We start from the raw sequence: 26,425 nt of genomic DNA on the forward strand, positions 1-26,425 counted from the left end.
GGCTTGTGAATTGTGCGACCCCGCTTGACGTTGTAGCGCGTAGGGTCGCGTTATTGCGCGGAATTTTATTTTTTATTTTTATTATTTTTTATTTATTTTTCTTATTTTTTTTCTTCTATCACCTTTCATTCCCTTTACCCCTTTCCCCAGTACAGGGTAGCAAGCCGGTATTTTCACTGGCTAACCTCCTGTCTTCTTTCCCTTTCTTCCTCTCTCTTAGAGATCCATTACGCTTCCGCGTCAGGCCATGTATTTTCTTGAGCTTGTAAGAGCATGAAAATAGACATGCCAAGGACATCACCCGTACACAAAGAGAAACGCACCCAGGTTTTTTTTTTCGGTAACATTTCTATGCAATGAGGGGGGGCGGGTGATGGCTGTACTAGTAAAAAACGTTAAAAATAACCACATTCGCCATAAAGGAGCGTAAACCCGCGAAAGAGAACTGAAATAGGTGTATCTCACAGGTACGCCTGTGAGATACACCTCTCCTTTATTTGGCAAACAAGGAACCACATCAAACGCACTCGCGCAGGAAAGAAACGTAGGAAGGACACTCTGCCGGAGACTATGCCGGTAAACGAAGGAGAGGGGTATATGCCGGTTAATTTCGGGGGGGGGGGGGGGGCGCCCTGGGTACGTGTCCGCGTGCCACACTGCTTTCTCTCAGGAATTAAACATTAAAAGGAAGTGCTGACACATGAAAGTGCAGGCGCCGCACGGGAAAGCCTTTTGTTACGTTTACAGGATGCGATTGTTTGATGCCAATCAAATATTCTCCATAGCAATCGGTAAAAGAGGCTCCGAACAATAAGCGTGAAGCTTACATCGGTGACTTGGAATTGAATAAGGCAGATGCGGAGTATTTATGTATGGATATTTGCAGTATTGTTACTCCATGTGCAGATTTTACTAGGGTTTTATAGCAGCCCAAAATATGAAAAAGAAATAATAGTCGCAAAAAAAAAAAATCGAGCCAAATTTTCCAACAGCTCCATACGAAACACATAGTTTGTAATGCGAATGCAAACAACAACTAAACGCAAAAAGAGCACTGTACACAGACGCCAGAATGCATCTCTCTCTCTCACACACACACACACAGTTCGAAGCCAAATAGTGATTTTGGCCAAATATTTTGAATACCATAGTTGCCGTTCAAAAAAAAAAAAATCTTGGCCGTAAAGTAGCAAGATAATTATTATGTGCAAGTATTTGCGCCGTGGTTTGAGGCGGTTGTTTTTCCGCCGGCGTACTCAGTGACTTTTTGCTGTTCACAGCGGACTTCGTTTTCTGAGGGAAGTTGAGAGAAATACTTCCAAGCTAAATTTTTCGCGCTGTTATTCGAGTCTATCTTGCCGACTAACCGAGCTTCCGCCATTTGGACAGTCTCGATGTCATTTCATCTTATCGCTTTCTTTCGGAATATTATAGTGTAATAAAATTTTCGAAAACTGCGTTTATGAGTTTTCTCGCAAATAAGAGTTTGAGCGACTATGAAGGTTATAAAGAATTTTCAAAGGTATTTATTTTTATCCGAAACTTGCATTTACTTTATGTAAATGAGAAATACTAGTTGGAATTGTGTTGAGGTGATCCTGGTCGCTAGAACAAGTTATCTGAAGGAAGAAAACTCCAATCATCTGCGAATGAGCTTATTTAAATACATGGGTTCACAATATCATTTACACATAATAAAGAACAGCAAATGACCTATAACACGTACTGCCCTATGACCCAAGTGACCAGAAGACAGTCCGAGTGCTGCCCTCACACATCCACAAGTTGTTCGCGATTACTCAGGTATGTGCTGCAGTCTAAGACATACATATACTCAGGAATGCCAACTAATTTCTAAGCTCGAATACTGATTTATCGTGAGGGACCTTAGAGTAAAGTTTCTTCTCCGTGGTGTTGAGGGACGAGGTCCCTATGATGTAGCTCGGCGGGGGTGAAGTATCAGACAGGAAACGTGGTAAAAACTTGAACGAACTGCATTTACGGAGAGTGCGAAGGGCAGGCCCTCACTCGTCTACACCTAGCTGGGTGTTAGAGCCGAGGTCAGGACGTACATACGTAGTACGGAGCCTCACCGTTCTACCACTGCGTGGTTACAGCCCACACAGGCCGTGATGCTCCGTGCAATAAAAGAAGGAAAAACAAAAATGGGAAAGCAGAAGACCCCAGCCAGAATGGAGTTCTCTCGCTGCTAGCGCTGGCTGTGCAGCCGGCCTCTCCCCGCTCGTGGCATGCTCAGTTGTAGATGGTCACGTGCCACCCCGCTGCCAGTAGAGGTCAAGGCTGTCACGGCTAATTAGGCGCGAAGTGGAGGGGGGGGCAATCGGTTTCATGGTCCGTTCTTTCACGTATGCCAAGGGAAGTAAAGGTTCCGTGTCCGGCGACGCATTTTGTGCTGAGCCGTGACGAGCCGGTCATTAACTTGGGTTAGGCCGTTCTTTCTGACAGAGCACAACCTGTCACTGCTGCCATTCATTCGGCCTTACAAATGACGCATACCTCAGTGACGCATGCTCGGCCTTACACTTAGCAAACGCTTTGCTAAAATCTAAAAAGAATCAATTTCACCGCTATTATCGAGAATCGAAGCATATGAATGTGTAACTGAAACAAGCCGCACGTAACTGTAGAATAGCCCTTTCTGAAACCATGCTGTGTTGAATCAGTTTACAATAGAAATTAGCCTGCAGTTTTCAAATAACAATTGATCGCCAATTTGAAGCGCGAAAATTATTGCTAGGAACGTTGCAAGAGACTACTGCCGCAGAAAGACATCTTGGCGACTCGTTCTTAGATCAAGCAACATGGAGACCACTCCCTGATAGTTAATCAAGTTCGAAGCTAAACATTTCGACAGAATTACCTGTCTGGTTGGGAAAATTGATTAAGACTTGGAGATTGACTCCAACCAAATAAGGAAATTTACTAGCCCGACGTTTCGGAACCAAAACTCCATAAACCCGGAATCCCCTTACGGCCAATCGTAGACTTTTCATGCTCCCCACTTCGATCACTATCCGCATACTTGCACCAGATTATATCGCCACTCATCGGAAGGACAGCATCCCACGTGCGCAACCCCGAAAACTTCATCAAGCTCATATCAAATGTACGCCTCGAAGATGATGAATGCCTGGTCTCTTTTGATGTGATCTCTTTGTTCACCAGAGTACCCATTCAGTTAGCTATATCCGCAACAAGGGATGCCCTGGAACGCGACGACGCACTCGACGATAGAACCCCCTTGAGTGTAGACGAGATCTGCCGCCTTCTCGAGCTATGCCCTTTAAATACCTACTTCACCTTCCGAGGCAGCTACTACTAGCAGGTGAAAGGAACTCCCATGGGGGCCTCAATTTCCGTCACCATGGCTATCCTAACTATGGAAAATATCGAAGACAGAGCTCTGAATACTTTTTCCACGAAGCCAAAAGTTTTCCTCAGGTACATGGATGATTGCTTCTGTATCGTGAAGGAGTCGCAAGTCGAAAACCTGCAGAGCCATTTAAATTCCACAGACCCGGATATACAGTTCACGTCGGAGCGCGAACAAAACGGATCGTTACCATTCCTAGATGTACAAGTTACACGAACCAACGGCAATCTAAAATTCTCAGTCTACCGAAAACCAACCCACACAGGGCGCTACCTACACTTCGCATCCAACCATCCGGCAAACCACAAGGCATCGGTCGTAAATTCTTTATTGAAAAGAGTCGAAACTCATTGCACATTGGAATCAGATCAAAAGAAAGAAAGGAGAACGGTTCTCAACGAACTCAAAGGGAACGGCTATACAACGGAATTCATTCGAAAAACAACCCGACAACAAAAAAGAAAGAAAAACAAACTACGAGACCTCCAACCGTTGACTCCCCCTCGACCACAGAAACGAGTGTCCATCTCATACGTCAAAGGTACCAGCGAAGCACTCAGCCGAATATTGAAGAAAGAAGGCCTCAAAGTCGCGCATAAACCGATGAACACTTTGAATATCCTCATTCCTAAACCAAAAGACCGTCCACCAAAAGAACAAGCTCAAGGCGTCGTCTATAAAATCAGCTGTGCCACAGACTGTCGGGCGTCGTACATCGGGGAAACCAAAAATCTAAAAGAAAGAATCAGACAACATGAAAACGACGTCAAACATTCAACCGAATACGTAGCGCCGTCGCCGACCACAAGATTTCTTTCCAAGAAACCCAAATCCTTCAAACAGAGACAAACTGGCGAAAAAGGCTACTACTGGAGTCTTGGTACATTCAGAACACGGCGGGTAATATAAACATCGTGAAGGGCATTCTTCCTTCTTTGTATGTTCATGGCCTTGCAGACGCGACGAAGGGAAGAAAGGACCCCCCGCCCTAAGGCAGCAACACCAAAACAACTCGTCCCCCCCCCCCCTCCACCCCACCACCTATTTGTCTCTCTAGAGCAGGTGCCCTGCCAAGCGTCTCCGCACCTTACGCTTTCTCCCCCTTCCTCTCCTTTCTTACGATGGACCTTTTAAAAGCGGCACACCGCCATCTGCGAAGAATACCCCCTGAAGAAGGAGCCGAATTGGTTCCAAAACGTCGGGCTGGTAAATTTCCTTATTTGGTTGGAGTCAATCTCTAAGTCTTAATTAATGAAGTTCACATCCTGGCCAAGCACTCAACTCTACGGCACTGGTCGCGCATGAAGCGTTCGCTGAAACTAGACTATTACAATAAATATTACAACGCTGCGTAATGTCTTATTCTACCCGTGATTACAATACCATCAGCAGCGACACCAATCTCCACTTTTCACTGAGAAAGTTCCAGAACTTATTCGGGGCCGTTTTGATGATGTAGCGTTATTGCGAAATAACAATTGCTTGACTGGTGCACAAGGTTCCCTTGGTACTTCAGCTATCGCCGTAGGTGATGCATTTCTCCGTTTAAATTTTTTGAATTTCGCCTTTATTTTTCAACTATACTTATTACAGAGCCTGCTTAAGGGGCAGAGGCTAAATGCTTAACATTCTCGTCAAAGGCCTCTGATCCTTTACAGTTTGGTAAGCGGTTTAAGCAAAAAGAATATGCACAGTCATGCTTTCATCACAACAAAAATACAGAAAACACAGAACATAATCATTTTACACTTTTATACATCGTCAAAAACAGTATCACTCAGGCTTTTTGATCGTGAACCAAGCACATCAATGATTAAAAGACTTCCAGGCGAGATTTACAGCCCTGGCAGAGGGGCGACAAACGCTAAATATTTAGGGAAAAGTCTGAATTGGGGTCTCAAGCGCTGTGGTCTCACACTACGCTAACGGCTTTCACGCTCGAAACCCGCCCGCCGGAGGACCACCACGGACGGGTTCGAGCCCCACGGCCGCTCCGTGTGCAAACCCGCCGCTGCGTGCACGCGTCCCACCGCAGTCCCAGCTAGGGGAATGCGAGACCGCGCACGCAGCAAGGGAGACACTAGGCGAAGCTCTCCGGAAAGGACAACACGACAGTTTAAAGCCGGGTTTCGACACAGGGTCAACAAGCACGACAACATGGCCAAATGGTTTGCAGGTGGCCGCTATCGAAACGACGTGAAAGTGCGCGTGCACGCCAAGGCCGGGACGAGCCGAAGCAATCGTCGGCCGGGGGGGGGGACAAAGGGGCCGCTGCCGGCAGAGAGCAACACCTTGTGGCGCCAGGATGCGTGGTCTCTCCTCAATGCCCGAATCCCGCCCGGAAGTCGGCCAGTGGGTGGAGCCCTTCCCGTGTGGCCGGTTGACATCGGAGTGTTTCATGACCCGCTGTCAGCAGGCAGGGAGGCGAGTGACATACGACTTCTCGGAAACGCAACGGAACGGCGTCCGACGGCGAGCGCTCGAAACCCCACAACGTACAAGAAGGTTCCTTGTTTATTGTGGAACACAACGCCTTGCAAGAAACAAACAAGTACGACCAGAGATCTTGGCACTGCTGGAAGTATTTCGCCTGAGGATACAATGTGCTAAAGGGTTCTTTAAAAATATGCAAATTCTTATTTGCGTGTTTGCGCATGCGTGAGGTCACAGCGGCGCGCACGAACTTTGGTTTGGGAGGCGTACGCGTGCATGCCTTTTTGGCAGCTCAGGATAGAACTCGGTCCCTTCTCTGTGGCACTGTGTGGTACGAAGGCGTGTCTCGTAAACAGAAGTGGACGCTCATAAAATTGTGCACAAGGAAAACGGGACTTTACGTAACGCCACATTTTAAATACGATTCACGACAGCACAGCAGAAGGCCCGACTCGCTGTTTTGTGTTGTCGGACGTAGGCCTTCCTAATTCCTGGTTTGTCCACAGCCATCAACACTAATGTTGTCTATCACACTACGTGCCATAAGGGCAGATAGATGCTCACTTCAATATCAGTGACGCTACTGACATCGATATCTGCTGTCAATCTCGCTGAACACGGGCGCCAAACACGGAAGAGCTAGGAGGGAGCGTCACGTGACCATCTTGAAGCCTAGTCATCATAAAAATGAAAAGGCTCATGGCGTGATGCGCAAGGGGGAATTTCTATGCTCTGAGCACGGTACGCGAGAGGGTAGAACGGAGAGCGCGTGACCTCGGTCAGCTGTGATGAGGGCACCGCTAACAGGTCATCGCGTACCCCAAAGTGTCTTGAAAAGGTCTGGCCCAGAAAAGGGGGCAATGGGTCGGCGTTAGAAGAGGCTGGCTTAGCGGGACTAGCTGCTTGGCGTCATGCTCCCTCCTCGGGTTTTTTCTTTCTTTTTTACCGTCCTCCAAGGCATCGAAGTGCCCGCGTGCACGCTACAGCTGCGACGTTCAATAGAATTACGGTTCACGAGAGCATTTCTGAAGAGTACAGCTCACCTTGTTGTTCTCGAACGCTGAGCATTTGCAAAGTCCGGTCGATCCGCAGAAGCAACCGGAGAACCACTCATTACAGGAGTTGCCAGGAGCGTAGAGGCCCAGCACAACCAGCAGACGCGCGCTGAACGTTGGCCATCACCGCTGCCGCACAAAAGCAAGCGAGCCGACAAACCGGGCGAAGGGTCGAGCGATCGCTGCACACCAAACATGCCAGTGCCGTAGCGTCTCCGTATCTGATCTGTCTGACTGTGGCCGCAAGGGGGAAGCTCACACAGCACACACTACTCGCATGTGCCCGGATGTATCGCGCTTCCCAGTGATCCTTCCCCCCACTTCCCTTCCACACCTGCCTCCAGCGCTGCACGGTTAGGAAAATGCCAAACAGCGGTGATTCACGGCGGGGCAGGGAGGGCCATGGCCTTGAGGCCCGACTTAGCGGCTCCAGCTGGACGAGTGCCCTCTCCCTTCCCCCTTCTTCCCACTATTTCCCTCTTTCTCCCCCCCCATACCCCTCCCCCCAGATGCTGAGCCGTGCTCCCTATAAGGGCTGCAGAAATACGCATCTTTTCCCAACCTAAACCTCTACCGTAAAATTGGTAGCGTGCGTTTGGGACGGGGGCGACCCAGGCGGCGACGGCATCCACGACCGCATATTCTCGTGCTTGATATATATATATATATATATATATATATATATATATATATATATACAGGGTGTCCCAGCTATAACGCAGCACGACTTAAAAAAAGTGCAACGGCGGAAGGAAGGAAGGAAGGAAAATAAGAGGTGAAAGGCAGAGAGGTTAACCAGGTTAAGTGTCCGATTGGCTACTCTGCACAGGGGGATGGGGTAAGGACAGAAAACAAAAGAAGATTAAAAAGAAAACTAAAAGAAACGTATCAGTCCGCACATTCTATAGTTTTTCACTAAGTCCTGTTTCTTTTAAAAAGCGTAATAGCGCTCTTAAAGCAGTTCGTTCCGACGTCGGCTGGGACCAGGGACCAAGAATTGTGGCTTCCGCAAGAGGACGGCTGTCTACCTTGTCGAGCGTGGTGCTGAGGAAACGATATCGAAGTGTTTTTAGGTTTTAGCACAGGAATAGATGCCCTCTCTCATGGAGACTGCAGGTTATATGTACACTCGGCCACAAAATATTGCGGGGGGCGCGAGCGCGTGGCGAAGCGGTCCTCCTCTCCTTCTAGCGGCGCTCCCCGTCGAGACCGACGATTGCGCGCATGCGCGTCCCTTCGTGACTGCAAGTCTGCATGTTTCCGCGTTTGTTCCTTGCGGCGATATCCGAGTGTAGCCGCGAGGTGCGCTGTGGCGACTTCGACAGCCCGCGCCGCTGCGGCCGCCTTTTGTCGAAACACGACAGGGATAAGCACTCACTTTTTTCTGTCGCCTGTCATCTAAAGGCATACAATTGGCGAGAAGCCAGCGCAGTCTTTGCCAGCCCGTATACTAGGTTCATTCCTCTGCCATGCTGTTCTGCGGGAGAAGGTCCCGTCCTTAAAAAGAAAGAACGAAGAAGGGGGCGAAATGCGAAAACACCCGTGTAATTAGATTTAGGTGCACGTTAAAGAACCCCAGGTGGTCCAAATTTCCGGAGTCCCCCACTACGGCGTGCCTCATAATCAGATCGTGGTTTTGGTACGTAAAACCCCACAATTTAATTTTTAATTTGAAGATTGGCCACGTAAAGGCGCAGCGTAGAAAAAAAATGACTTGTTGCGTTTGCGACTGGGCGATATATATCTGCGCTCATGTTTCGACAAAAAGCGGCCGCAGCGGCTTGGTCGCACCTCGCGGCTACACTCGGATATCGCCGGCGCGCAAGGAAAAAGCGCGGAAACATGCACGCTTGCAGTCACGGAAGGACGCGCATGCGCGCAAGCGTCGGTCTCGACACCAGGGGTGCGCCACTAGAAGGAGAGGAGGACCACTTCGCCACGCGCTCGCGCCCCCCGCAATATTTTGTGGCCGAGTGTACATGTGTACAAACTAGAGCACTTCACGGGCTCGGGCTTACCCGAAAGCCCGGGCCCGGCCCGGCCCGTGGGCCGGGCCGGGTAGAGCAGTTTTTTCACGCGTGCTCGGGCCGGGCTCGGGCACGGCGTGTGCTTTTTGACCCGGGCCCGGGCCGGGCTCAGGCTTTTTGGTGGTGTGCATGTAACGTGCAGCGAGTTATTCTCGGGCGTCTCAACTCTGACAAACATGTATTTTTCGGTCTCGGGCCGGTTTCGAGCCGGGCTCGGGCCGGGCCTCGGGCCTAAGGTAAAGGGGTGGCGGGCCGGGCCGGGCGGGTAACGTAGATTATTTCCGGGCCCGGGCCGGGCCCGGGTCTCGCCATAAAAGTTTTGTTCGGGCTCGGGCGGGCAGCCCAACGTAAAAACGGGCCCGGGCCGGGTCCGGGCTGAAAAAATCGGCCCGTGGAGTGTTCTAGTACAAACTGCCGCAGATTCTAGTCACCCTTCCAGTGCCATTGCCAGCGCAGAGAGATTTTCAAACATGAGATTACTAAAAAAAACCACTTGCGCTTTACAATGAGGAACCCATGGTTATGCTGGCGCTTCTATACGCCCACAGAGACGTCGCCATCAACGTCTCCGAAGTTATTGAACGCTTTGCTAAACTTCCCCACCGAGTGAAGTTTATCGTTTAGATAGCGAAGCAGCAAAAGTCAATGCATGTAAAAATATCTGTTCCTTCACGTTCCTATATAAGCTCGTAACTATGAAAACGTATGACTGTTCATTAGCTTTTAAAACCACAGACATTTTCACCGTTTATTCTAACAGTTAGCATCATGATCAAGATTATCCTGGGAATACAAAAATTACGGGGACATCAATAACCAATTTTGACAAACCGGTTGCTCATTGAAAGCCCGGCACACGCGGCGTTTCCCAAAAACGCACTCGGATGTTAGGTAAATCAACTTGCCGCATCATCTGTGGCTTTCGTTTGTCCGTTTCTTTCCTTTTTAGCTACATGTATTTACTTCTTTTTTGAAACGAAGCAATACCCTTCTTTAATTTTTGGTGCAGAATAATTGTTTCCGCTGTGCAGGCAGTTAAAATACGCATTTTCGTATTGATTCCTGCATTCTTCTTCTATTATTCTAGCCACATGGTGCTGTGGCGACCGCAGCATGGTTTGTTCTTGCCTGGATCGTCTGTCTTTGTACTCGTATGCGTGAAGTTTACTATCTGTGACTGCGCAACATGTTTATTTGTCTTGTTTGACGCATTATATACAGTGACGTTTCCTTATATACGTAGATTTATTGCAGACTTATACGTATATTTAAATATCTTGTTGCGAGGTTTTGTGTATACAAGCAGTGAACTTGGTTTCACGCGACACTTTCTTGCCGTTTATCTTGGCATTTGTATATTCCATTCTATCTTCGCATTTCTAATGTATATTTTGCGGAACTTCGGCTTTTTATACGTACTCGTTGTTGCGACTATAATTTCGGTGCAATTACTCAAAATATACGACCGGTAACAGCTGCTCCTGCGCAATCCATTGTCGCGAAGGACAGCGTCATTGAGGTTTTTCCCTGGCCGTTGCATATGTGCAAAAATGTAAACAAGGTTGATAAATGACAAAGATTCATCAAAATATTTGTCAACTTGTTCATTTTATGGCCTTTACGTTTTTCATACCAGCTGCATGCACTGCTTTGCTGGTTTCGAACTGATATAGTTCTAAAGTTCGCGTGATATTTTCTTTGCTTATTAGATAGACCAGAAAAAAAAAAAAACGCGGAAGCATTGATATCAGCTATTACTGCCACAATTTTGGGACATACGAAGCTATTCTTTTATGAAACAAACATAAATTACTTGTCTTGACTGTGCGTAGCGTTAAATAATTCGTTTTCGGCACCTAATATACAATGGCATTGGCAATGGCAATGCAGTTATTATTCATGTATTTGATGCCTCGACAACTTTTATAAGGAGGAGGCCGCGTTGCAACTTGAGAGCCCCCCGAAAAAAAATTTCTGGCTACGCCTCTGCCCGTGTCGTGTTGGATCACTATCGCTCTTCCAGTAAGAAATTCATGAACCAAGAAAGTCAAATTGCGGCGAGCTTAAACTTGTCCTCTAGCCAATCCGCCGCACTAGAGGCATTCGCATCCAAAAAATGGAATGAAATCTACGCATTGAAACCCAAGAAACTGTCCCGTGACCGTGTTTTGTGCGCTTCTGGAAGCCAGAACAAGGTATTCAACGCCGCCCCTCTTCCAACCAAACCTCTAGAGGTACACTCTGGTACTTCTTCGTCATCCTCTGTTGGTAGGTTTTCCGATCAGGAGCAGAATAATATTGTAATATTTCAGACAGTCTGCTAACAGCAGATGAGTGCAGTGTTCTACGTCGTGGGCTTAATTTTGTCCAGCAACAGGTGGACATAGTGAATTTCAACTACTGAAAGATTTGGATAATTTCGCCCGTAACTTACGCTTGCGCGAATACTTCCATGACCGGCCCAATTCAAGCGATTCGAAACACGCGTTACCTTCTGGCAAGCACTGGGTTCCCCCCTCACAGCGCGATAGATTTTTAGACATGTATATCAAAGCAGTACAACGAGACGTTCTGCAATTGTATCAAAACCAAGCACCCTTCCGCCGCAACTTGTCCATCAACGAAATGAAAGCACTAGATACTCTGGCATCTCGCAATGACATCGTCATTAAGCCTGCTGACAAAGGTGGTGCCGTAGTCATAATGAACAAGTCCGATTACGCCACAGATGCGATTACGTGGCCTAGTGGTAGAGCGCCCGCCTCGGCTGCGGGAGGCTGCGGGTTCGATTCCTGTGGCTGTGGGTACGCGAAGCAAACCTAGTTCGTATTGTTTCCAGTACAGTGTAGTAGCCGCCGGTAATTTTTTCGTTACTGAGATTTAGTAAGGCGATTATAATTATTTATATAACTCGAGAACTACTGCCCTAATTATCAAAGTGCCGATGAGAAAAGTGTAGAGCACCATGACAACTACCGATACAGCTTTCTGTTGCTCAATACGTGCTACATAACATTCTTTTTCCGAGCGTGAAAGAAGCCCGTGAATACACGCAAAGTGTCTCGAGCGGCCAATCGCGTGGCAATTCCGCATGTATTCGCGGGCTTCTTTCACGCTCGGAAAAACACATTATGTAGCACGTATTGAGCAACAGCAAGCTGTATCGGGGGTTTTTCATGTTGCTCTACAATTTTCTCATTTACACTTTGATAATTAGAAAAGTGCTTCTCGAGTTACATAATAATTAATTAATATCACCTAATTAAATCTCAGTAACAAAAAAATACCTTAAGTGCTGTAACGCGCAGTTGTCTAGCTTGTTCATTGAACTCATTAACTGTTTTCTTTTTTTTTTGCTAATTTAACCATGCTGTATTTGGGATGCTGACTGTTTTCTAAAACCAGTTCAAGATTCGCATATAATGCGGTAATGATGGGTTGCGCAACAATTTTTAGCTATACTAAACTGTCAGGCGAATATCTCAAGGCCCCAGCTTGGACAAAATTGGTGAAACGCCCACGAATCGAAGTGCCTATGTACAACTTGCAAAAAAAAAAAAGTAATAGTAGTATTAGCAACAACGTGTGGAATAAAGACTTCTACAAGCTCGGAGCGCACGCTTTAAACTGTTGGAAGTACAGTAGCTTCTACCAGGAATCTGTCAGCTTTCCGGTGTCTTTTCTATAAAAATAAGTCGTGCATCGACGTCTAAAAATGCGGAAGTGGAGTTGTTCTTAAATCTGTATTAGCCATGTAGTTTAACCAGTGCATTTCCTTATGTACTATTCAAAAAAAGAACCAGTGGCGGCCACCGGCACTGTTCTCCAGTACCAAGTGGTTCCAGCTTTTATGGTTGATGAAACATTTCCAGTAATAGCTAGGACAAGTTGGCACTTGTAAAGGGTATCGACTGGTTTTGACCTAGATGTGCACTCGCTTTTCCCTATTAAAAGTGCTAAAGAAGTAATTGTGTATGTCAACGTGGTTTAATGAAGATACTAAGGAATCGGATCCTTTACGAAGTGGCTCCCAACTCAAATACCAGCTGGATGTAGAACGTTCGAAAAGTACCCAGACACTAATTCATCGACTACGCCTTGGGACAGCTTATACGAAGCATTTTCCATATCGCATAAAACGGGCTTCATCCCCGGCTTGCTCCCGTGCCAACGACTCCATCTGTACTCCTCGAATGCCCCAGACGCGCTACGCGTAGACGGCAGCTATAGAATAACATCTACACTCAACTGATCCTAATCTATCGTTCTCTCTCGCTAAATTAGTGGGCCCTTGGCCATCGAAAACGATACAGCGTGAAGCATTGAAAGCACTCAAACATATCTTCGAAGGCACGGGCATCCTTACCGAGATGCCATTATTTGTATTTATGTGCGCATCTAGGTTGTGTGCGTCTTTTGATGACGTTCGGTTTTGACGCTCGTATATCTGTGCGTGCATTATTTCATGTGTGTATCTTCCTCATATGTTCACCCGCTCATCTCAGTCTGTATCGTGGTCTCGTGTATGCGTTTGTAACTCTGCATACGTGTATACGTATAGGTACTCAGTGTTATGCAACATGTCCTCGCCTTCTATCTGTATATGTTCGTGTGTGTGTATAAGGTTATACACTGTAGATTTTTATATACTGTATATTTTTGACCCTGTGATGTTGTTTTTTCTTATCTTACAATATTTATTTTCTTCTTATTGTAGTATCATAAGGAGCCAACGAAAAATGACACCAAACGAAAAACTACTGGCTCCCCATCCACTTTCTGGGGTATTTATGTTTATCTACTAGAACTAACACTGGGAGTGTTAGCCAGTGCCACCACTCACGGCCTTGGCAGCAGATGTGGAACACCCTTTCTGCCGCAGGCGTCGCGTCTATATACGTAAACATTTTGGGGTGAAGGCAACTGGTATATAAACCCACACATGTCACCTGAAGGCATCAATGCTGCCGGATTCGAGACCCTCGCTTCTCGTTCAGTGTGTGTGTGTCCCGAATTGGCCGGGCGCATTCTTTGTTTCCCATCGAGGCAGGCCCTTTCATGAGCGTCGCCCAGACGGCAACAGTGCCAGACACCGACGATGATGGTGATGATGATTTATTGGCATCCCCTTTAAAGCGACGAGACGGGCAAACAAGAGCCCCAACTCGGCAGTGCCCATTCTTGGGTGCTTCCCCCGATGCCACCCCTTTCATCAGCGTCGCCCAGACGGCGGCAGTGCCCGACACCGACGAGACGGGATTTCCCCTATTTGTTCCAAGAAACCGAAATCCTTCAAACAGAGACAAACTGGCGCATTCAGAACACGGCGGGCAATATAAACTGCGTGAAGGGCATCCTTCCCTCTTTGTATGTTCACGGCCTTGCAGATGCGACGAAGGGAAGAAAGGACCCCCCGCTCTAGGTCACCAACACCAAAACATCGCGTCGCCCCCCACCACCTCTTTCGTCTGTCAAGAACAGGTGCCCTGTCAAGTGTCTCCCCACCTTACGCTCTCTCCCATTCCTCTCCTTTCTTACGATAGACTTTTTAAAAGCGGCACACCGCCACCTGCGAAGAATACCCCCTGAAGAAGGAGCCGAATTGGCTCCAAACATCGGGCTAATAAAACTCCCTTATTTGGTTGGCGTCAATCTCTAAGCCTTAAACGTGTTTTCTTGCAAGGTTGACAACACGCTGTCTCAGCAATCCACGTTTTAGATGACGTTCAGATGTCATGCAGATTACTAGACCGTCTGAAGACTACCCGTGGGGGTTCTGGGAAGATAACTTTAAGGTGATCACTTTGTGCTAGTATATTGAAATGTTTAAGGATTGACGAGACGTTTGGAACCGATGCTGAGTGGGTTACAACGAGGGTACATTGTGTCTGAATGGACGATTGCTTTTTTGCGCGGAACAAATCCTTCCGATTCAGCGCATCGGCCCTTTTAACGGCATCAGCCACTTTGTGACGTGGGTATTCCTGCTGGATTAAAGCTTCGCGAAGTTCACAGTTTTCATAAAAGCCCGACTGTTCCGAGCAAAGCGTTTTTAAGCGGGGCGCCTGACTATATGGTATACTGGTTTTCCAGTGTTTTACGTGATAACATTTAAAGTGAAGATAACGATGCCTGTCCGTTGGTTTTCTGTAAAGTTCAGTGGTTAGTTTGTTGTTAGATAGGGAAACTGTAACGTCCAGAAAGTTAATCGTAGAACGAGAGTATTCATGCGAAAAAGAAATCGATGGATGGACGGTATTGAAATCGGCTATAAACGATAACAGTTCATTTTCACCATGAGGCCAAATCAGAAAAATTTCATCTATTAACCGCTTATAATACAGATGTTTTAGTTCGCGCTTGCCAAGAAAGTCATTCTCCAGAACAGACATAAAAATGCTAGCATAATTAGGTCCAATGCGAGTGCCCATTGATGTGCCGCTTACTTGAAGGCAGTGCGAACCGTCAAATTCAAAATTATTGAGCTCTAAAATTAGTTTCAATAATGTAGACAGTGTGTCACTACCAATGGTTTTTGGATCATCAGACGAACTGTCATAGGCATGAACTACTGACTGAATGGCAACATTATAGGGATGTTTGTATAGAGTGAAAGCACATTTAATGTAACGAGCAGGGAATTCTCCGGTATAAGGAGGTCGTCGATGTCCAACAAAAAATGGTTCGTATCTTTAAGATAAGATGAGAAGGTACATAGAAGGCTGCTGATTATTACATCAACGTAGCGCGAAAGTTGCTCCGTGACAGTGCCAACGCCCGATCGAAGCAACAGGGCGTCCGGGAAAGTTTTCTTTGTGTATTTTAGGCAGCAAGTAGAACCTGCCCGGGATGGGACGAGTGAACCTACTGCGTTATCGCTTAATGGCTTCGCTTTTACGAAACCTTTAATGTTATCTTGGACTATTGCTTTAAAATTTGTGGTAGGATCACCGTCTAGACGCTTATAGAAAGTCTGGTCATTTATTTGTCTCTGGGCTTCGCTTATATAGCCCATTTTGCTCATGATTACCACGACGCCACCTTTGTCCGCTGGTTTTATCACAATATCACTGCGTTTGGCCAATGAGGTGGTAGCTTTCCTTTCTTCTAATGAAATGTTTGGCTTAAATGAATTTTGGTTCTCATAAGTTTTCAGGACGTCACGTTGGACGGCGGCGATATACATGTCTAGGCATTTATCACGCTGGGCCGGAGAGGTCCAACGGTTGCTAGAAGGCATAACTGGTGGCGTGTCAGAAGTTGATGGGCGGTCGTGGAAATATTCCCGTAGGCGCATGTTGCGTGAAATGTTGTCCAAATCTTTAGCCAATTGAAAGTCGTCATGTCCGCCAGTTGCAGGACAAAAGGTTAGGCCCCGTGATAAAATGCGAAGTTCATCCCCAGTTATGCTCACATGGGAAAGGTTAACCACGTTAGAAAGAGGCGGCGGGCTGTGCTCTGTCCTAGGAAAGGGTTTTATCGGGACCGCCGTTATTATCTGCCTTGGAAACAACGAGCGGTCCACGCCATCACGGAGCAACTTTTTGCACTTTTTTTCGTGAATCTCACTTATCTATTTTAAATTTATAAGCTTCTAACTCAGCGATTTCGTGCGTGCTGAAGTCACCACATGCGCACAATTGTCGTTCCGTATTTAGCGAGTCCTTAAAAGCGTGCTGATAATGATTGCGAATAATACGGGTAAGATCTAAAGAGGTTGTTCGAAGGGTTTCATGCCATTGAGCAGTATTCTTATCGTACATTTGACTGGTGCATGGCTGCGTTTACTGAAAGGCTGAGTCCCCTAGGGGGAACGTGAGCCGCTAAGTATGAATTAAGAGTAGATACATGTAGTTAGTTTCGGATCCGCTTTTCCACTGCTTTCTTATAAGCTTCAAATAGGCGGCAGAGGCACTACCAGTGTTCGCCTTATGGGCGCAAGGCTCACCTAGTCAGTTTCTAGGGTTGCTTCCCTTTCGCCTAGCCTCATGCTCAATGACATTACCAATATTTTCTTGAATAAATTATTGAATATTGTGACTGGTAAATGTTTATATATAGAAACTTGAAGGATCTCTTATCCGAAGACGACTTAGTTTTTTTACATATATATGCTTCAAAAGCACTTCTGTGCGTAGATATTCGTCGTCATATTTCACAATCAGTAAGCTATCACCTCGAACTGAATGGCGGGAGCTGTTATAATCCGGGTGGGGCTTGTCCCAATTGTGCGCTTGCTCACGGCGGGCAAAAACAAGAGTGGCTTCCCTCTTTCCACAGCAAGCATGTGCATCACATCAGACTGCCACCTATGAGTGCGAAATCAGCGCACCGAGTGTCAGTTGCCTTTTAATATGATTGTCAGAAAACTAGGTGGGGTGATGACGCTAGGAAATATGCAGGCGTAAGTTGGAATCAGCTAGCCCAAGACAGGGGTAATTGGAGATCACAGGGGGAGGCCTTCGTCCTGCAGTGGACATAAATATAGGCTGATGATGATGATTGTCTTCGGATTTCTATTACAATGATGCCATAAGCGCCTACTTTATCATTAGTAAATTTTGTTTAAATATGAATCTGGTGTCTTTGCGTAAGCGCAAAAGTTTTGTCTGCCAAAGAGCATAACCACCTGCGCAAGCAACATTTACACATACCTTTGTTTTTCTTTACATCCCATGGCCACCGCGGACCCCAACCTTCCGCTCCGATTGCGTACTTTCTGACCCTCTGTAATATGCCATCTGTGTTGAACACGTGGCTCGGTCGTTTCTTTCCCTGTGGTCGCTGCCTGATATTTCGTTTGGTTGCTATTAACGTTTTGACGCCCTTTACCTGTGTATTTGGGCGTTAAGGGTTTTTCAGTCATGTACCGGGTCACTGATATTGCACTGGAATACCGTGCGTGGCATCGCGACATTTCGTTAAAAGGCCGGTTGTTAAAAGATAGAAAAACGCGCTTTATCACGACAGGTGACTCCTTTAGCGGAAAGAAGATTATACTTGATGATGTGGAATTTACTAGCACGACAAATTTCATTGTGACGTTAGCTGATTAACAAAAGGCTTGCACACGTCTGTTCACTTCAATACATTCTTGTTAGAATTTCCGCTGGACATACGCATCGAGCGGTCATTTGTCGAGAGGGGTGATAGTGGGCCGGGCCCTCTTTGGGCTTTGCGCAATTGCTTGTATGCAAGCCACGATGGCAGCAGAGTTCTGCGCGTGACGTCGCCAGAGAAAAAGTTATTAACCATAGCGGGCACGATAGCACCAACGTTTGGAATGGTGACTGTGTATTAGGATAAGAGTGGGTGGGGTCGCCCATTTCGCGCTACTGGACCTTCCGTGTAGCTTCCATCGAATCAGCGAGACACGCACAGGGCGATGAGAGGCGGACAGTGGAGCAGCCTTTTTTCTAGTGTAGCTTTCGGGGGGGACCGCTAGGTGGCGGCGAATAGTGCGCACGTGTACCCCGCGGCTCCCGACATCGATGCAATTTCAATCGGTCGATGCCCGTTTCGTCCTCTCTGCACTACCGGATCATCGCCGGCAAGTCACTGGTAGTATTTGGATACTAAATTTATCCTGGTAGGCCCCATCTTTACCCCCTTTTGAAGCTCAGTTCCGAACGCGCACCTTAGTGTTCCCTAGGCCTAGCACGACTACGCTCTCTCGGCGCCGCGCCGCCCGGCGCTCGCCACCGCAGCTGCAAGCATGCCACTAGAATCAATGGTCGAAGGCGAAGAAATCTCTCCCGAAGCCGCCGCAGGATGTGGCTGGCTCCCAGCCCATCGTCGTCGCAACGCAAGCAAAGCACAGGCCGCTGCCAAGGCGCCGCAGCATGTAGGGCAACATGGCGCCGCAGTTGGCGCCAAACCGCCCGGTCCACTTAAAAGGCTCGCTACTGCCAGCAAGCTGCCGAATCTACCCAAGGATCACTTCAGAATCGTCGTTCGCCCGGGCGGCGGTCTCGACGTACAGTCAACCACAAAAGTTTGCGGACCACGCGAGCGCGTGGCCAAGAGCCTCTTCGCGACACTTCCGCTACGTCACCAGCGATCGACAGCAGCGCTACGTTGAAGACGCATCCCTCCTTAAATCTATGGCCTGTCTATTTTCGCACTGTGCGCAAATATTTTATACCTATCTCTTTCAACGTGACGCGCTCTTTGTTAGCCAGGGCTACTTGCTTATATTTTGAGAGCAGAATATCAGTACAAGTAATCAGACAGCGTATTCTTTCGGCTGTTATCAGTTCTATTTTCGCGTAGCCACGCTGTTTTTTTTTTTTTTTCGTGAGTGCGTGAGTGAGCGGTGAGGCAGCCATGGGACACAGATGCTTAGTCAGTAGGCAGAATTTTTCCGTTCCTCCCCCATCGCTAAGTGACAGTAGCGGCCGGGATTTGATCGCCTGCGCCCAGGTTTTGCTGCGCAAAGCCCGAACCACCGCGCTGCTATAGTGGTTACATTTAGAAAAATAAGAAATAATCGGGTGCGATGACTCTTTTTATAACCCTTTGCGACACGGCGTCCTCGTTTGGGGACTCGAACTTCGGAGGCGCGTCCCACGCCACGTGTTTCTTCAAATGACCTAAAACTCAGTGTGCACATTCGTGTCCGCTTCCTGATGGGACAACTAGCGGTCAGTTAACTTCATTGTCCTGCGTATTGCTGCAGATGATCACTTTGCTGGAGACACTACCATGTTAGAGAATCGTTCGACCCCGCAGGGGCGTCTGCGCAAGCAGGCGTTTGGTGAGTTGCGCCACCACGTACCTGAGCACACGGGGGTTGGACCCTCCCACGCGTAGCCGTGCGTGGCTTTGCCGTGTCTGGGGAAAGGGGGATCCTGGAGGTTGAGCTAATGCCGGGTGTTTGGACCTTTAAGGCCCCCCGGCGGAGGCAACACACCTCTTTGGCCTCTGCTTCACATAGACGGCACCTCTAGACTGACCCACCTGGAGGAAATCGGCAGTCGCCTTTTCCTGTCCCCCTCCTCAATCTTTTGTCTTTCTCTCTCACTTTTACCATCTGTCCTGTCTTCTAGTCACTTCTTCTCACTTCCGAATTTCTGGGCGGCAAGGGTTAACCTTGTGTATTATATCCAGCCTTGGATATATATATTAGGTTATAGTGACGGTGTATAGCTGGCGTGTGCAGGTAATCTTCAAACCTTGTACCGTCCCCTTGTTGGGCTCCATGGTGGGCGGCTACCATCGCTGCCGAAATCAATAAACCTGTATGGCATTCTCATCATTCCCTAAACTACCTGATCGTCCTCTTTCAAAAAGAGGGCGCACCGAAAAAACAGCTCAATTTTTCTTTCAACGCAAAGAAACCTTTCCACGATTCCATGTCATTCATAGTGAAAACCCTCAAAAGACCGTAATAATGATTTCACCTTTCACTGTTGCAAAAAATCTCACCGAAACAATTGGTCCCGGCTACAAAGTTACAAAGATGGCGAGCGGTGACCTCCTTCTTGAGGTCCGCGACAAACAACAACATGAGAAACTCGCAAATCTGGTCTCACTCGTTGGTGTGAACCTCACAGTGACCCCACATCGATCCATGAACACAAGCAGAGGAGTGATTTCCGACGATGATCTGCTGTACCTGACCGAGGAAGAGCTCCTAGAGGGCTGGAAGGAGCAGAATGTTACCATAGTGAAGAGAATAATAATCAAACGGGAAAACAAAGAAATTCCAACTAAACATCTGATCGTCACCTTTGCGTCCAGTGTGCTGCCAGAAACGTTAGAAACAGGATACACGAAAGTCCGAGTCCGACCATATATCCCGAACCCTAGAAGGTGTTTCAAGTGTCAGAGGTATGGCCACGGTTCACAAAGCTGCCGAGGCAGACAAACCTGTGCGAAGTGTGGTGACCATGGTCACCCCTCAGATGACTGTGATGGCACACTCCACTGTTCGAACTGTGACGGTGGACATGCAGCTTACTCTAGAGCGTGCCCTACGTGGCAGAAAGAGAAGGATATAATAACACTCAAAGTAAAAGAAAACATTTCATTCCAAGAAGCACGAAAGCGTATCTCTTTTCTTCATTCCACAGGGTATTCTGGTGCGGCGCGTAGGGGGGCAACGTCGCAGCAGACTCCGGCATCGGCCCGGTCCACAAAGAGTGTGGCCGCGGCGGTGCCACCAGCCCCCCAGGCGACAGCAGCCAGCGCTGCTGCGCCGTCTCTTAAGGAAGGCCCATCGACTTCTGGGTTGGTGGCCTCCAAGGCCCTGCTTTTCGAGGCAAGGCCCACCCCGAAAACACCCCGCTCGCTTGAGCGGAAGTCCAGCGGCTCCTTGGAGTCGATGGACACAACCCCAAGCCAGGCGGCGCATCCAGCGCCTCCGGAGCGACGCGATTCTCGCGACCGCTCCAATAAAGACAAACCCCGGATTACGGCGCCTGGAAAGGCTCCGTAAGCCAACTAGACTCATCTCTTGACACACAGCCCAAAAACACAAACAATATGGATACACAAATATTACACTGGAACGTGAGAGGCTTAATGCACAACCTCGATGACATTAAAGAACTTTTACACAAATACAATCCAAAGGTGCTGTGTGTTCAGGAGACACATCTTAAACCCACACAAACAAACTTTCTACAGCAATACGCCCTTTTCCGGAAAGACCGGGACGATGCTGCTACAGCGTCAGGCGGTGTAGCTATAATTGCCGACAGAGGCGTTGCATGTCGGAAACTGAAACTCCAAACTCCTCTTGAAGCAGTTGCTATCGAAGCAGTGCTGTTCAATAAACTAGTCACCATCGCGTCTGTATACATCCCCCCAGGTTATCAACTCTCTAGAACAACATTTCAAAGCTTTATTGATGAACTCCATCACCCTTACATAGTCGTTGGTGATCTAAACGCACATAGTACACTGTGGGGCGACTCTCGTTGTGATGCGAGAGGACGACTAATAGAAAACTTCCTACTCTCTTCAAGTGCCTGCTTGCTTAACAAAAAAGAACCAACATTCTACAGCCCTACACACAAAACATTTTCTTCCATAGACTTAAGCATAGCGTCCAGTACAATTGTGCCGTATTTGAAATGGGATGTGATCAATAACCCTTATGGAAGTGATCACTTCCCCATACTACTAAACCTTACAAAACAATCTGAGTGCTCTACACACGTTCCTCGATGGAAAGTCGACTCAGCTGACTGGGCGCGGTTTCGCGAAGAAACACATTTGCCCTGGGACGATGTCTGTTCACTTGATATTGACGCTGCAGTAGCATACATTACAGCGTTTATTATTGATGTTGCATCAGTATGTATTCCCCAAACAAATGGGTCGCCTTCGAAACGACGTATTCCATGGTGGAATGAGGAGTGTAGGGAAGCCCGGAAAAAGCAAAACAAGGCCTGGAATCTCCTTCGTAACTCCCCGACCACAGAAAACCTAATTAACTTCAAGGCGATTAAATCACAAGGTAGAAGAACACGCCGCCGCGCTAAACGAGAAAGTTGGGAAAAGTACATATCCAGCATCAATTCTTATACAGACGAACGCAAAGCCTGGAACAGGGTAAACAAAATAAAAGGCCGCGAAACTCATCCTCTACCTGTAGTAAACACACAAGGAGACACTCTTGAGGACCAGGCTGATTGTCTAGGAGCACATTTCGAGCATATTTCCAGTACCTCCCATTATACAGATACATTTCTAAGATATCAGCGACAAGCAGAGCGACAGCCTCTGGGTTTGAAAGACACAGCCAATGCAGCATACAATCGTCCATTTAGCATGGCGGAGTTTCAGGCTTCACTGAATTGTAGTAACGCGTCTGCTCCAGGAAGTGACAGAATACTATATGAAATGATAAAACACTTACACCCTGAAACCCACAAAACACTATTGTCACTCTTAAACACCATGTTCTCTGCCGGCTACATTCCGAATGCATGGAAAGAAGCAATTGTAATTCCTATTCTCAAGGATGGCAAGGACCCTTCTTCGGCCAGTAGCTATAGGCCTATAGCTCTGACAAGTTGTATATGCAAGCTCTTTGAGAAAATGATCAATCGCCGCCTCATCCATTTTCTTGAAAGTAACAAAATACTCGATCCCTTACAGTGCGGTTTCAGGGAAGGTAGATCCACAACAGATCACCTTGTCCGCATCGAGACAAATATTCGTGATGCCTTTGTGCACAAACAGTTTTTCTTGTCAGTATTTTTAGATATGGAAAAGGCATACGACACAACTTGGCGATTTGGAATCCTCCGTGATCTTTCTGGAATGGGAGTTCGAGGCAACTTATTGATTGTGATTCAGAGTTACCTCTCCAATCGCACGTTCCGTGTGAGAGTTGGTAACGTCTTGTCTCGTCCATTTACGCAAGAGGCTGGGGTACCTCAAGGTGGTGTGCTGAGCTGTACTTTATTTATCGTCAAAATGAACTCGCTGTATACTGTCATGCCACGTAGTATGTTTTATTCTGTGTATGTGGATGACATCCAAATAGGTTACAAATCATGCAATCTAAATATCTGCGAGCGACAAGTACAGCTTGGCTTAAATAAATTGTCTAAGTGGGCGGACGAGAACGGTTTTAAATTAAACCCTCAAAAAAGTACGTGTGTCCTCTTCTCTAACAAGAGGGGTGTACTGCGGGACCCGGTAATAGATATCAATGGAGAACGACTATCTGTAAGCCGTGAACATAAATTTCTAGGTATCATTTTAGACTGCAAGTTAAATTTTGTCCCACACCTGAAGTATCTTAAAGCAAAATGCCTCAAGACTATGAATCTGCTGAAGCTTTTGTCACGCACATCCTGGGGAAGTGACAGGAGATGCCTCATAAAGTTATACAAAAGTCTTATATTATCGCGTCTTGACTATGGAGCAGTAGTCTATAATTCTGCGAGGCCTAGTGTTTTGAAAATGCTGGATCCTATTCACCACCTAGGCATCCGCCTTGCTACAGGTGCCTTCAGGACTAGTCCTGTACAAAGCCTGTACGTCGAGTCAGACGTATGGTCTCTATTCTTCCAAAGGACATATTTAAGTTTCTCCTATGCCTTGAAGGTAAAATCTGCAGTAGACCACCCATGCCACTCAATTATTCAGGACTTGTCCACGGCCAGGCTGTTCCGTAACCGCCCAGCCACTAGGCCTCCTATGTCCCTCCGATTGGAAGCCCTGTCGGAAGAAACAGGCCTCTCTCTTCTAGAGAATGTCCTGATGGCTTCTACTAGGCTTCCACCACCTTGGGAGTGGCAGACCATCGAGTACGATGTCTCTTTTGTAGAAATATCAAAATGGGCACCTGAACCACACATACACTCGCATTTTCTTGAACTTCGGGAGAAGTATTCTTGCAGTGAATTTTATACGGACGCCTCCAAATCTTCTACTAGTGTTGCTTACGCAGCTTTGGGACCATCTTTTACAGTGTCCGGGGCACTAAATCCGCATACAAGCATTTTTACAGCGGAAGCATTCGCAATCCTTTCAGCAGCCAAACACATAAAACAAATGAATATTACAAAAGCAATTGTGTTCACAGACTCATTGAGTGTCGTTAGAGCTCTAATGAGTCTACGAAAACACAAGAACTCAGTTTATAACGAGCTGTACAGCTTGCTATGCTCAGCTTACAAGGACAACCAAGTAATCATAATATGCTGGGTACCTGGCCATAGAGGTATCAAAGGCAATGTAGCTGCAGACGAAAGTGCCACTTCAGTAGTTTTTGAACATACAAACACAAACATAGCCATCCCTTTCACTGACCTAAAGCCCTTCCTGCGCCATGAATTACGGAAATATTGGCAAAGGCAGTGGGACAATCAAGTGTCAAATAAGCTACATGTAACCAAGCCAAGAATTGGGAAATGGATATCTCAGAAAACAACAAGACACAAGGAAGTGCTTCTTTGTAGGTTAAGGATAGGACATACCTATGGAACACACTCGTATCTCCTTACAGGAAGTGATCCTCCGACATGTGATAGGTGTGGCGACATACTTACAGTTCTCCATGTTCTTATCCAGTGCCCAGAAATAGAAGCTCAGCGTAAAAAGTACTTTTATCCCGCGTATCGTGAGCACATCCCTCTTCACCCAGCATTCTTTCTTAGCCATGAGCCGCTTTTTGATTTTAATGCCGTCTTAAAGTTTTTAGCAGATGTAAACACGTTACAAGTCATCTGGCCAGGGTATCTGTAGCGCAGCCTCGACTTGCAGGCTGCAGCTGCAGTGGAAAAACATTTTACAGCACGTGCCTCTCAGTCCTTGATTTCAAGGACCTCTTGAGGCAATAGTGCTATTGCATATACTTTATTATGTCACCGCTGTGTAATGAAACCTTTACGCTCATAGCTCACATCATTAGTCTTTGTCATTATTTTAACACTCATATATTTTACGCAATTTATAGCGATTTGTTTTAGGCCTCTTTACAGCCACCTTTTATGTACCATTTGCATCCTACTGTCCACTCCATCTATAATACATTCAGAACCCATCACCATGTGTCATGGCGCTCTTTGGCCATAGCTGGCCCTTGCGCCATTAAACACTACATATCATCATCTTGGCGCTCTTTGGCCACATTTGGCCCTTGCGCCACAAAACACCAAATATCATCAGAGAATCGTTCGACGTGCCGCGTTCCAAGACCAACGTCAAGAGTATTTTTTTTCTCCGGTCGACACGAATACAACCGAAAAAGCAAGTGTGCATGCGTTTCGGGCCTAATAGTTGATTCTTTTTATGCAAGCATTGAAGCTGACGGATTTCAGAATAATTAGATAATGAGTTATACGCTCATTAATTTTTTTTACTGAAACTCGCACAAAACAGCACATTGCTTCGTCTTCTTTCTTGGAATGTAATAGTGAGCGTCTTGAAATGATGCCATGCGCATTTGACGCATTTGCAGACAGTGCATCATAATTCGTGTCTGAAGGGGATGAATTTATTCACAAGACATTTACAGAAGTGTCATGAAACATAGGTCTCTCAATGATCTAGTAGGAAGTGAAATGTCCGCCGTTTTCTAGCACCTTATTGATGCGTGTGGGCATCGACTCGTACAAAGATTCAGTAATCTCCGGTCGACCGCGCAGGCTTTCCCATTCTTGTGCGATCGCATGCCACAGCGTATCGGCCGTGCGGCCGCGGTTGGCTCGTGTGGACAGCCGTTTCTTCAACATATGCCCCAGACATTTTCTATGGGATTCAAGTCGGCGCCACATGGAGGCCACTCAAGCTGGCAAACAGCATGTTCTTCTAGCAATGACTGGACGATACGTGCTTTATGGATCGGGCTGCGGTCGTGTTGAAAAAAATAGCAGCCGTCGCTGAAGGGACCGTCCAGCGCATACGGAACGAGGTGTCTAGTGATGACGTCGCAGTACCGTGACGCAGTGAAGGGCCCTTCGAGACGCACAAGGGGACCAAGGCCATCTTTGCTGATTGCTCCCCACACGCTCACGGAACACCGTCCACTGGATAGAACACTCTGTGTGTAA

General features: G+C 47.1%; 3 protein-coding genes and 1 long non-coding RNA gene across 6 annotated transcripts in view; 2 read left to right on the plus strand and 2 right to left on the minus strand.

Moving 5' to 3' along the window:
- Positions 1 to 7,062, minus strand: part of LOC125942287 (uncharacterized) — an 83,154-nt gene extending 76,092 nt beyond the window's left edge. The window contains exon 1 of the long non-coding RNA XR_007464966.1: positions 6,871 to 7,062. This is a non-coding gene — a long non-coding RNA (uncharacterized LOC125942287). The remainder of the gene's footprint in view (positions 1 to 6,870) is intronic.
- LOC119437340 (uncharacterized) overlaps positions 1 to 26,425 on the minus strand; it is a 583,955-nt gene that overhangs the window by 481,237 nt on the left and 76,293 nt on the right. The gene's annotated exons all lie outside the window — the stretch shown is intronic.
- LOC119437342 (uncharacterized) overlaps positions 1 to 26,425 on the plus strand; it is a 528,585-nt gene that overhangs the window by 272,732 nt on the left and 229,428 nt on the right. The window lies entirely within an intron of this gene.
- LOC125942285 (uncharacterized) overlaps positions 1 to 26,425 on the plus strand; it is a 342,786-nt gene that overhangs the window by 64,872 nt on the left and 251,489 nt on the right. The window lies entirely within an intron of this gene.

The sequence above is a fragment of the Dermacentor silvarum genome, chromosome 1, assembly GCF_013339745.2.
Source record: "Dermacentor silvarum isolate Dsil-2018 chromosome 1, BIME_Dsil_1.4, whole genome shotgun sequence".
Taxonomy (NCBI): domain Eukaryota; kingdom Metazoa; phylum Arthropoda; class Arachnida; order Ixodida; family Ixodidae; genus Dermacentor; species Dermacentor silvarum.